Source organism: Amblyomma americanum, chromosome 10, assembly GCF_052857255.1.
Source record: "Amblyomma americanum isolate KBUSLIRL-KWMA chromosome 10, ASM5285725v1, whole genome shotgun sequence".
In the NCBI taxonomy this organism is placed as follows: Eukaryota; Metazoa; Arthropoda; class Arachnida; order Ixodida; family Ixodidae; genus Amblyomma; species Amblyomma americanum.
The window spans coordinates 56,700,254-56,713,520 of NC_135506.1; positions in this window are offsets into that span (position 1 = coordinate 56,700,254).

Below are 13,267 nucleotides of genomic sequence, written 5' to 3' on the forward strand. Positions count from 1 at the left end.
GGAGTGATCCGGAATAATTTCGACCACCTGGGGATCTTTAACGTGCACTGACATCGCACAGCACACGGGCGCCTTAGCGTTTTTCCTCCATAAAAACGCAGCCGCCGCGGTCGGGTTCGAACCCGGGAACTCCGGATCAGTAGTCGAGCGCCCTAACCACTCAGCCACCGCGGCGGGTGCGCGTATTTATGAAGAATTCACTTCCAGTGCCCGGAGATGTGCTGTTTGAGAACATGAGTGCTTGAACACACGAATGAACATGGAGTACAGTGAATGCCCTCAACACTTGTATGCTTAAGCATGTGACGCTGTAAGTGCACTTTCTGAGTCGCCGAATAAGAACAAACTTCACATTTGTGAGGTTTTTCGGCTGTGTGCGTACGCTTGTGCTGAACAAGCTTGCTACTTGAAGCCCCTGCATAAAGGCACTTGTTGCACTTGTAGGGTTTCTCGCCTGCGTGCGTACGCTTGTGCACAACTAGACCGTTACTTGCGGCCGATGCAAAAGGGCAGTTTTCGCACTTGTAGGGTTTCCCCCCGTGTGCGTTCGTGTGTGGCGAAGTAGATCGCGAGATGAAACAGCTGCAAAACTGCACAGGTTGCATTTGTATGGTTTTTCCCTCGTGTGGGAGGTTACATGCATTTTAAGGTTGTAGGACGCCGCAAACACGTTTGGGCGCGAGGAGCAGTTAAATTGCACTCCTGCCGCGCGCGATTCCATGTGTCCCAGAACATCGGCATGTTGGGCAGAAGTGTACGGACAGAGGTTGCATCTCAACGGCTCTCCTGTTAGGTCAAGGTGCTCATACGGAACAGAAGCTTCTTCATTCGTAACCAGCGAAAACCACTGGTGCTCTAAATTTCTAGGGATCACACATCCGAGCCTAGAGGTTGACGGCGATTGCGTAACAGAATTCGGATGAATGTACTCGGGACTGGATACAGCATCTGCAATCAAAGTTGATAAAAAGTGTACGTTACGCAAATTTATCGGTTATTTTCTTACTTCCGCGTTCGGCAACGTTTTCATGCAATGCTACAAAAATTCTATATCATTTGGCACATTGCAGTAAATCAAATTATTGCTAAACAACTCAAAGTATATGGAAACACTCAGAAAATACACATCGACGAGTAATGAAACTGTAAGTAGAATTTTCAAGCGTGGACATTGGTAATTGTGTAGTAGTGCGCGCACAGTCGTTGATGCAGTTTTTGCGGGCGGGTTTGCAAATGCAATTGTTATAGAACTCCGAAGTGGCGAACTATTGCCTCCGCATTTTCCATAAATCAACTACGACATCTACGACGGGGTCTGACGCCTGCACACTCTATGAAGCTCTAGGCTGAATATATGCCCATCACAACGTGCTAACGCTATTTTATGATCACCTTTTACATTTATACCGTACGCTGGTAACATCGTTTCGAAGCACATAAGTTTAGTTTTGTTTTATGTGGCTTACGTTCCGAAGCGACTCGCGTTATGAAGGAGGCCGCAGTGGAGGGCTCCGGACGCGCAGTGATCGCGCAGTTCAAGGGTCCGCAGCATTCCCGATCCATAGAAATGAGGTCACACTTAAAACAAAGGCACTTGCGGTTTATTCTGCTGAAACTCCTGATAATTCTTATCACCACTTTCTATATCAATTAATAAATTAGTATTGTATCTGGGCCAATCAATCAGATTTGTATCTGGAACGTCCGAAATTCGTATGAAATGCGACGAATATGCGAGGGGAAGAAATGGCTTTCTGGAGGGCATGCAATGCGAAGGAAAAATAACCGCTGCTCCTTAAGGACAACGGAGCTACTGCGTGTCTGGCGGCCCAGGAAGAATGTAGCAAAGGAGTGATACATGGATCGATCATGCGGAACCTATGACCCTAGATCATCTGGACTGGTAAAAGAACCCTGAGATCATAGGGGTCAGAAGATTAGGAAATACAGCGATAATGGTGCTAATTCTCTTCCAGGACGACAAGGTACAGTTCCACACCTACTATTTATTTATTTATTTTATTTATTCAATACTGCAGGCCTTTACGGCCCAAGCAGGAGGGGCATACACTTGGCATCAGCGTATAGAACGAAGATAGCAAATAATAATTTCAAAACACTTGTTCTATGGGCAATAGAACATGAGCAAAACAAGGACTAAACGAAATGCAAACCGAGCTCTTCATTTGGGGAAGTCAAACAGAAACAAACAGAAGTAAGCCAATGAATGAAATATGCAAAAATGAAATGTCAAACTTGCAGCAAGGCAAAAACACGATCAGTTTGGGCAACCAAAAAGCAGACAAGAAAAATATTCAAGAGCAATTCAAGGTTTCAATTGAATCAACGCTGGTTAGAAGAGGCAGAGGTAAGTTGTTCCAATCTGTTATCGTGCGAGGAAAAAAAGAATATTTAAAAACATTAGTTCTGGTGCTGTATGGCGTTAGAGAGTCATCGTGTCGATGTCGTGTTCGGCGTGCCGTAAGTAGTGTTATGTACGGATCAGGAGTCAGAGCAAGAAGGTTATTTTTTAAGAAGGAACATAAATTTTAAGCGCTGAATTTTTCTTCTCAGTTCCAGTGTCGGTATTCCATGTTGTTTCATTAGTGCTGTCGGGGAATCAGTTGTACGGTACTTCGAAAAAATAAACCTGACTGCCTTACGCTGTATTCTTTCGAGAGCGTCAATGTTAGTTTTGGTATAAGGGTCCCACACTACGCATGCATATTCAAGTTTTGGTCTTATTAATGATGTATAAGCTAAAAGTTTAGTTTCGGCGGGGACATGCTTCAATTTATTACGGAGAAGGCAAAGTTTCCGAAAAGCTGTGTCACATACGTTAGTTATGTGAGTGTTCCAGTTTAGGCTGTTTGTTAGTGTGACGCCAAGATATTTATACTCGCTGACTTCGGTTAGTGGTTCTGTCCCGAGGGCATAGGGAAAAGAAAGGTTATTAAGTTTCTTGGTTATTTTCATATACACTGTTTTGTCAGCGTTCAATTGCATATCCCAACAATGACACCAGGAAAGAATATTTTGTAGATTAGTATTAAGAGTTATCTGGTCATCCTCGCTTGACACTTCCCTGAACAGCACGCAGTCGTCTGCAAACAATCGTATTTGGACGGGTTCAGTAATAACGCTCACAATGTCATTAATATATATTAAAAACAACAATGGTCCTAGCACGCTGCCCTGAGGGACGCCGGAAGTAACTGGAAGTTCATGGGAGTAGTAAGTATCAATATTAACAAACTGTCTACGATCAGTGACATACGCAGCAACCCAGTTAATAATGAAAGGAGGAAGGTTAATCATTTTAAGTTTTTCAATAAGCTTAGAGTGTGAAACAAGGTCAAAGGCTTTCCTGAAGTCTAAAAAAATAACGTCCACCTGGCCGGATTTGTCTAAAATTCTAGCAAGGGAATGGATTACCGTTGTTAATTGTGTCACCGTAGAAAATCCTTTACGAAAACCATGCTGCGCAGGTGAAAGTATATTGTTATCCTCCAGAAAATCTCTGATGAAGTTGGCTATGACGTGTTCAAGCATCTTACAACAAGATGATGTTAACGAAATTGGTCGGTAGTTAGTAATCATTGTGGGGTCTCCCTTCTTAGGCACTGGTACTACACGTGCCGTTCGCCAGTCAGGGGGAAGGGCTGCAGTGGACAGTGACGCACCGAAAATTATTACCAGAAAGTGTGACAGCATTTCTGCGTATCGGCGCAGAAAAACATTCGGTATGTTATCCGGTCCTGGGGTAGATTTTGTTTTTAGATTAAGGATCATAGAAAGCACACCTTGAGCGGATACAAATTCAGGAGATACATTTGATAAAGGTGAAAAGGGAAGTGCAAGCTCTTCTGAGTTAATAAACACACTGTGGAAGAATGCATTAAAGTGTTCGGCGATACTTTGCTTTTCGACAACGGGAATGCCATCTTTAATTATTTGATCCACTGCCTTGTTCTTTTTGCTCAGAAATTTCCAGAATTTTTCTTGAGCCGTACGAATAAAGTGCGGCAAAGTGTTATTGAAATAATGCCGTTAGGCATGCCCAATTGACGAGCTCAGCGTAGCTTGTAAGTTCTGTACTGTAGTTGGTGAGGCATTCCGTCGTCTTAAGCGTTTTATTTTTCTTTTCAAGTGAATGACTTCACGCGTTATCCAAGGGTTTTCATTTCCTGTTTTCTTTGTTTTCGTTGGAACGAAATTTTCGATGCAATAAGTGCAGATTTTTTTGAACTTGTCCCAAAGTTCTACTACATTGCTTCCGTGAAAGTTGCTTAGGTGTAAATCGAGGTAATCTAAGTCCTTCACTTGTACAGTTTTTGCCTTCTTAGCGGTACATTTTTTTAAATGACACGAATAGTACACCATCCTATGATCAGACATTCCATGTTCAATTGATACTGAAAAATTCTCGATTGTTTTGCTCACGAAGACAAGATCAAGCATTGATGATGAAGAACCATGCACTCGCGTTGGTAAGTTGACAACTTGGTGCAAATTGTGGCATAAGATTATTTCACGCATATAATTAACATGAGTGCTAAATTCGCCACTAGAAGAACAATGTTCCCAGTTAACTCCTGGAAGATTAAAGTCCCCCACTAAAAAAATTTTTTTATGTACGAATGAACTGACATGCTCACGCAAATCACACAGGAATTGAGGTGGTGAGCCAGGCGCTCGATAAACGGCAAATAGCAAGAATGAATGTTCGTAGTAAGAAATCTTTAGGCTAATAGTTTCAATGCTATCAGCCTGACACAAGAGAGTTGCTGACAAGTTTTGCTTTACCAGCACACCCACCCCGCCTCCCCTCGTTGATCTGTCACGACGGAAAACACTGTAAGATGGTGGAAAGGCGTCTTCATCATCTATGCCACTGTGTAGCCAAGTTTCGGTCAAAACAACGATGTGCGGGTTGTAACCTAAGATAATAGCCTCTAACTGATCACTTTTGTTAACAATGCTGCGTGCATTTATATTTAATATGCGCATATCTTTCGTATCAGTCCGGAGAAGTCAGTCTTGTTTAGCACTGTTATATTTACCAATTTTTTTCCTACAGTTTTTAGCGTCATCCCAAATGTAAAGGTCGTTGTCGACTCGAAGTTTCTCGTTGATTAGTTGAACTTTTTTTTTGTGCTCCCTTTCCTCTGAAGTACTGTCCCACAAATGTTTACGCTTCCTGAGCGTGTTTCGTGAGTAATCGTTTTGAACAGAAGTATTAGAACCTTTGAGTTTGAAAGCATTTTGCATGACACTTTTCTTTTCTTCGTAATCTTGAAAATATAAAATTACTGGCCGCGTTTTATCGCTCTTGCCGATCCGATGTATTCGGGCTACAGACTTGCACGTGATTTGTAACTTGGTAGAAAATATATCAGTTAGAATTTTACGACGCAGTACAGCCTCTGTCTCTTCTGGTTCCTCTGATACCCCAAAAACCAGTAAATTCGAGCGTCTACTTTTATCCTCCAAATCCGTAATTTTCGCTTCTAAGGCTTTAACCGTGCTTTCAAGTGCTTCCACGCGCGCGGCTTGTTTCTCCATTTCTGTAAATCGAGTCTCCCAGTCCGTCAGACGTGTTTCCATGCTAGTTTGTTGTATACGAAGTGCTGCAACATCCTCAATTAATTTATTCTGTCCCAAAAGCAGTTTTTCAAGCAGTTCATTTGTGCTGGAACCTTCCGTGTCAGATCCGGGATTCAACTCGATATCTCCGCTCAAGAGGAGCAAGCATACGCAGTACACGTCATACACCATTAATACAGCTTGCTGTGGGCACGGCAAGACCAAAAGACAACGGTTGTCGCTTTTAACAGAGCTGTAGTAAGCACTAACCTGTACAAGGCAGAAGAATGGTCTGTTAGGCCACATGGTCGCTCGCGGTCCGCCGTGCCCACTGAAGTCGAAGGCTTGAAGTTGCTCTTTTATATTCCAAAGCGATGAGGTCACGTGTCGTGATGGTGGCGCTGTCGGTGCATCACGGAACAGTAAAGATATCGCCAAAGGAAGAAGAGAGCTTCGGTCCCTTGATAACCTTGACGCAGCCGCAGATCGGGGATCAGCAACTGCATCTGGCAGGTTTGGAAGGTCGATCTGCCCGTCAACTTGGTTGATTTGCTTTGTTGTTCCGACGAGACCAAAAGCAAGGACCTGTACAAGGCAGAAGAATGGTCTGTTAGGCCACATGGTCGCTCGCGGTCCGCCGTGCCCGCGATACATCAAGAGATGTCTGCTCTACAAGAAGAAATACGAAGTTTGCGAAGCATGCGGAAGGCTCTGACACAGATCAGACATTTCCCCGGACCCGACCGACGTCAGGTGCCGCAGCTGCGGCATGGACAGGCCGCCAGACGGCCACACCTGCACAACAAAGTGCATGCTCTGTGGCAGAGAACACGAGCTGGGTAACAAGACATGCCGGGAAGCCTACTGAACTCCGTACATACTTTAGAAGAGACAGTGGGATATCAAGCTTCGACAAGAAGAAGCACGGCAGAAACAGTCTTCGGCCGGGAGCCAGAGCACATCGAGAACCAGGAACGACCAGCGATAGGGAAGATCTGGCTCCTTCCAGCCCCTAAGAAGGGCCGGCTCCAGCAGCTGGCTCAGCTCGCGGTTACTCTCCAGCTCCAGAACCCGCTCGGGCTTCAGAGGTCGCTCGAGCTCCAGAATCCGCTCGAGCTCCAGGGGAAGGTCGTCATCTTCTGGGCGGAAGCAAGACAAGCCTTAACAGGTGAACTGGGTAGATAAGGTCTCCCCTTAGAAAAATAAGGAGTCTGAGGACGTTGCCAACTAAAGAAAATGGTCGAGCAACATAGCAAGAGAGTCTATGACCTCTAGCAAGAAAGCGCCGCGCTCAAGAAAGAAAAGAACAGATCTTTTGTTAACAAAGTGACCCATATAGTTAAACCCAACCCTTTGGTAGACAACTGAGTGGAGATTAACGTAGAAGAATCACGCTCACTCCCTATGAAAAGAAGGATAGGCGAAGATGTGTCCCAGAAGCCAGAGTAGACAAGGTGGAGGCCACAGTAGAACTAAAGGGCAAAGTGAACAACCTCATAGAAACGGTTAAGAGAAACACAAACAAAATTCAGAGACAGAACGTAATTCATAAGCACACATAACTGGCAAATGATGGATATGGAAAGCAGATTCCTTAATCTCAGCACAGTATTACAGCTACCGACCCCAGTCACCGAGGACATACAAACAAAGAACCATGGCCAGCAGCAACAGACATACGGCTTGGCAGTGAAATTGCTGCGGGCTCCGTCGCAAAAAATCGGCCCAGTAGTAGCTCCTTCTAGGCAAAGACAATCCGGACATTAGCGAACTGCAATAAACAGGAGGTGAAGCTAAATTATCAGGCTACGCCTCGCACGTTAGGCACCGCACAGACAAACCAATCGTAGTAACTACGCTGGCTAGAAGCATAGCAGTCATCGAGCACGACAGAGATCGACTACATAGACCACGTCCTGGTCGAACTCATTCCAACAAAGAAACACAAGCATAGCCTACTTATACTCAATATGTATAGCAGGCCCACTCAGATGAAAGTCCCTTTCGGACGCCTTCTCCTGAACACTAAAAATCGCAAAGGGACATGCATTCATAGTGATGGGAGACTAACGCTTAGCGCACAGCATGTGGATGCAAGAAAGACCTAGCCAAAGGCAGAAAACTCCGGCTGGACGCTCTGCGGGAGGGTTTCACCATAGTGACTGACCCCCATACTCCAACAAGAACAGGCAACAGTGTCACGTCAGATACGTCCCAAGACCTCACCTTTGTTAAGAACGTAAACGAAGTTTTTATACCGTCGTCGTCACTTCGAATGACGTGGTTGTTGCGACGCGCATCGTGTCTTTGAATATTCTCACATCTCTTAACTCTCATACTGTCTGCAAGTGGCAGCGATTGTGGCTTAGCTTGAACCAGCGGGCCGGCCCGTGCACTTCCCTTTTCTTTCTTCCTTCAGTAACAACAAAAACAACGAAAACAGCAGCAGTCAGCATAGACGAGAGAGGAAAGCGCCCCGCGAAGTGTCCGTCACGCAGGGGACCTTAAAACGAGGTCCGCAAGCGATATCTGCCCACCCCGCGGATAGCGCCCGCTTTCGTATTGTATAACTGGGTTTAGAAGAGTTTAGAGAGGAGGCTTAGACCCTTCGGAAATTTTTTTTTCTTCGCCTCACTGGTTCAATATCTCTTTGTGCTGTAGCTATTGACGAGTACTGCATTGCGTGCGTCGCTCAGGTTTGCGTAATTATTGGCAATTTGTCATCATTACGATAATCCTCAGCCTGACTACACCCGCTGGAAGGCAAACGCCTCTCCCATGTCTTTTGTCACCCTGCATTTTGTCTGCTGCGCCCACCCTATGCATGAAAATTTCTTAATCCTATCCATCCACCTAGCATTCTGTCCCCCCCTGATACTGCTTGCGTTCCCTTGGAATCCACTCCGTTACCCTTAGGGACCAGCGGTTATCTTGCCTTCGCATTTCATGCCCTGCCCAGACCCATTTCTTCCTTTTGATTTCGATTAGGATGTCATTAACCCGCGTTTGTTCCCTCACCCACTCTGCCCGCTTATGGTCTCTTAACGTTACACCTATCATTTTCCTTTCCATGGCTCGCAGCGTTGTCCTTAACTTAAGCTGAACGTGGAGGCGGTTTGTAATATCTCTGAATCGCGTCCCTGGCATGAAGGTGTGGTTCAGTGAACCTTTGTATGCCTGCGACCCACTCTCTGGGCTGAAACGGCGAGAGCCACATTCCTCCTCCTCACCTTTTGTCCATTGGTGGTAGTATTCCGACTGAAAGTCCATGGCATCGCCGATTAGGTCACGTGGGGATAATTATTCCGGACTAAGGGCGGCTGGTTAAGCACACCACAAGTGCGTATGATGAAATTCGGCAGTCGTTCCTTGTCTAAGGTGAGGCACTGTGAACTCCTGTAAAGAATGAAAAGGGAATATTTTGAAACGGTCCAGTATTGCGAAGTACACCAGGAAGCGAAACGTTTACGTGGTACACCCCTAGCTGATAAACGTTCTCCCGCCTTTCATGTGAGGCAGCCTGAAATGCACTTGGTCGTGTTTTCCCGGTTACCTTTGAGCTTACGGTTTCGATTCCTGATTTAACGCGATCGTTGACGTAATATCTTTTTTCCTGGTCTGATGTACCCGAGTACTTCGGGATAGTGCAACAGCTGGCGTTCGTTTCCTGCTCTTTCTACATCTCAAACCGGTCAAGTGTGTTGTGCTCAGGATCAAGACACCAAGTGACTCGTAGTGTTCATCGACCTGCGTTCATCGACCACCTCACCTGCCAAATTACATTGTGGTAATGATAACGAATGGCTGTTTTTGTACACCAACATTAGAAGTGTTGTAGCTAACGGTATTGCACTATCATCTTTCATCGATTCATGTCAAGCTTCTTTAGTGGTACTAACTGAGACGTGGCTGAACGACACTATTCATGATGTCAACATCTTTACCAGTGCATGCAATTTCAAAATTTTTTCGCTGCGATAGACAATTGCGAAGGGGGGGCGGTGTTCTCATCGCGATAAAGGAGGATTTCATTGCCACACCTATCGTTATCGATTCTTTCCTTGAATGTGTTTGGGTTTCTTTGAATGATGGTGCATTTCGTGTCATCATCGGCGTTTTCTACCGTCCTCCCGACATGTCTGGTGCGTTTTCAGATGAATATCATCGGGTGCTCAGTGAAATGTATGCGCGTTTTCCCAATTCCGCTGTTATTATATTTGGAGATTCCAATTTTCCAAGAATTAATTGGTCAACACTTTCCGTAGTGGACACAGATGCAGAAGCACATTCTTTTCTCAGCACTTGCCTTGATTTTTCACTAACACAACTCATTAACCAACCAACACGATCAACTAAAGCCTCTTCCAATGTACTTGACTTAGTTCTCACAAACAAACCTGATATATTTTCAGGCATAACTCATGAGGAACGCATCTCTGACCACGATGTTATCACTGGGTACATTAAATTTCGCACTAGTAAAAAGATAACTACTAAAAAGAACATAATATGTTACGGCAAAGCAAATGTTGATGCAATTAATGCAGAATTATTAATGTTCTCTGATAAATTTTTGCATGATTTCTGCTCTCGCTTTATAGAGCAGAACTGGATCCTTTTTAAAACTGCCCTCAATGATCTCATCGACCAGTTCATTCCCATGTTAACCATTACCTGTGATAGCAGTTCTCCTTGGTTTACCAACCGTCTTCGGCGGCTGAATAACAATAAGAAAAAACTATACAGACAGGCAAAACTGAATGATCTTGTGAGTTCACATGACAAATACAGAGCATGTGAAAAGGATTATAAGGCACTATTAAAATCTACTCGGCGCAACTTTTTTTCTCATGACTTGTCTTCCATGCTGAAAAATAATATTCGCCGTTTTTGGCGTGTGGTAAACCCAGTAATTCGACCTGACATCACTCTTACAGATTCTGTTGGTGTTCCCATCCCTGATTCAGAGTGCGCTCAACTTCTTAACGATGTGTTTGTAACTGTGTTCACAGATGAAGACATTACATCCTTGCCTACATTAAGCGCACTAGTGGAACTAACTATGGACGAGATAGTCATCAGTGAGCCTGGTGTTTTACCTCTACTAAACAATCTCAAAACATCTTCTAGCGCTGATCATATGGGCTTCAATAATAAAATTTTAAGGAATACATCACATAGCATTTGTTCCATGTTAACCGCATTATTTTCCCAGTCGCTATCAACTGGCACCATTCCTAACGACTGGCGCATAGCTAAGATAATACCCATTTTCAAATCAGGTGATCGTGCTTCGCCGCTTAACTATCGTCCCATCTCCTTAACAAGTACAGTTTGTAAATTACTCGAGCATATTATACATACTCAGGTCATCAACTACCTTGAAGATCATAACATTATCTTCGATCATCAGCACGGTTTTCGCAAGGGCTACTCATGCGACACCCAACTTGCCGGTTTTATTAACGATATTCATGCACTGATTGACGCTGGTTTCCAAGTTGACGCAATATTTTTAGATTTTTCTAAAGCATTTGATCGCGTTCCACACCAAAGGTTGTTGCTTAAACTTTCCCAACTGAACATTCACCCTAATATTATTGCATGGATAGCAGATTTTCTCTCATCTAGAATTCAGTTCACATCAGTTAACAACTCTAACTCATGTTACGCTAATGTTACGTCTGGAGTTCCACAAGGCAGTGTACTGGGACCTTTACTTTTCCTTATCTATATTAATGACTTACCCAATTGCGTGACGTCCAGAATCAGACTATTTGCTGACGATTGTGTGCTTTATCGACGTATAACCTGTAACACTGACAGCCAGCCACTGCAGTCTGATCTTGAAGCGATAAGCACATGGTGTTCTAATTGGTTAATGCTTTTAAATCTTTCCAAAACTAAGCTCATGTCTTTCACTAACAAGCCACGTATTCCTACCGCCTACTTTCTTGATAACAATAGTGTAGAATTCACCACAAGTTACAAGTATCTTGGTATTAACCTACAATCCGACTTATCATGGAATCATCATATTAATCTCACTCTTGCCTCCGCTAACCGTACTTTCGGACTTCTCAAACATAATTTAAAAGAGGCCGCGACACATGTAAAAAAACTAGCGTACACCACATTAATCCGTCCGAAACTCGAATACGCGTCTGCCATTTGGGATCCTCATCAGAATTATATCATCAGTAACATCGAAGCCCTGCAAAACCGTGCTGCGCGATTCATCTTTTCTGATTATTCATGTTACACCAGCGTCACCTCATTGAAGACTAAAGCCGAGTTAGATAACTTAGCACTGCGCCGAAAAATTTCCCGTCTGTCACTTTTCCACAAGCTTTATCACCATCCTTCCCTTCATGATGAATTCTTTCAGCCACCGCCAGTTATCTTTCCACGTCGCGATCATCCTTACAAAGTTAAACGCATTAACTGCCAGTCATTCCATTATGCCTATTCTTTTTTACCACGCACAATAACCGAATGGAACGCTTTGCCATCAGAAATTGCGACTGAATCTGATCTTAATAAATTCCAACATCTTATGCACTCATGTTTCAACAACTAAAAAAGGTATTTTTTGAGCGTTCTTTTCTTCCGCCTTGTCTTCTTTTTATTTTATATTTTTTTTGTACTTCAGCGCACCTTTTCCCGTGTTGTCTTTTTCTTTTTCTAGCGGTGCTGTTATTTATGCTCAAATTTTGCTGTTATGTGCATTGTTGCGACCCTTTCTGTGTATGCCTATTTATGATTAATATTTTGTGATTTCTGTTTTATTTTAGTGCAATATCTTTAACCTTATAACAATGCTTTGTACTTACTCCCCCCCCCCCCCATGTAATACCCTCAAATGAGGGCCTTTGGGGGTATTTTGAATAAATAAATAAATAAATAAATAAATATTTCTGTGCAGCCCTTTCTTCACATTGTGCGTAGACTGACGACGCTCGGGCAGCTCAGGTTGCCTTTCACTTTCTTCAAGAAACGGGTGTTTGTTGAACGTTTGAAAAAAAAAAGAGGCTCCATCGAAGAGGTGCAGCAGCCGCAGTGCTTCATTCGCGAAACCGGATTTAGCAAATAATGGTGACTCGAAAGACTTGCTTTCTATCTCCTGCTGCGGGGCGCCATTTTGGAGGGAGAGCGAGTACGTAGTGTTTACCCCTGTGTCGCCGTAACAGCCACTGCTGAAATAATCCACCGTTTTTTTGCAGGTACGCATGTTCCATGACCTGTCAACCCTCACGGTGACCAAACGAGACATGGAGTGCACCAATAAAACCGAGAAGGTGAGATTTGTTGGTAAGCTAATACGGACGAAGTCTGATCCAACAGGCTTGTCGTGCATCACGGCAGAGCTCAGAAGCAACGCGGCTGTCAGCGACCTCTGGCGCTGGATGATTTCAGCAGTGGCTGTTTCGGCGACACAGGTGTGAAAACTAGGAACTCGCTCTCTCTCGAAAATGGTGTCCCTCTGCGGGTGTTAGGAAGCAAGTCTTTCGAGTCTCCATTCGTTCTTAAAGCCGGTGCTGCGAATGAAGCGGCACGGCTTCGTGAGCAAATCGATCTGTACTACATCGATATAGCCATTTTTGTACAAAGCTTCAACAAACGCCCGTTTCTTGAAGAAAGAGTAAGGCAACCTGAGCTTCCGGAACGACTTACCCACAAG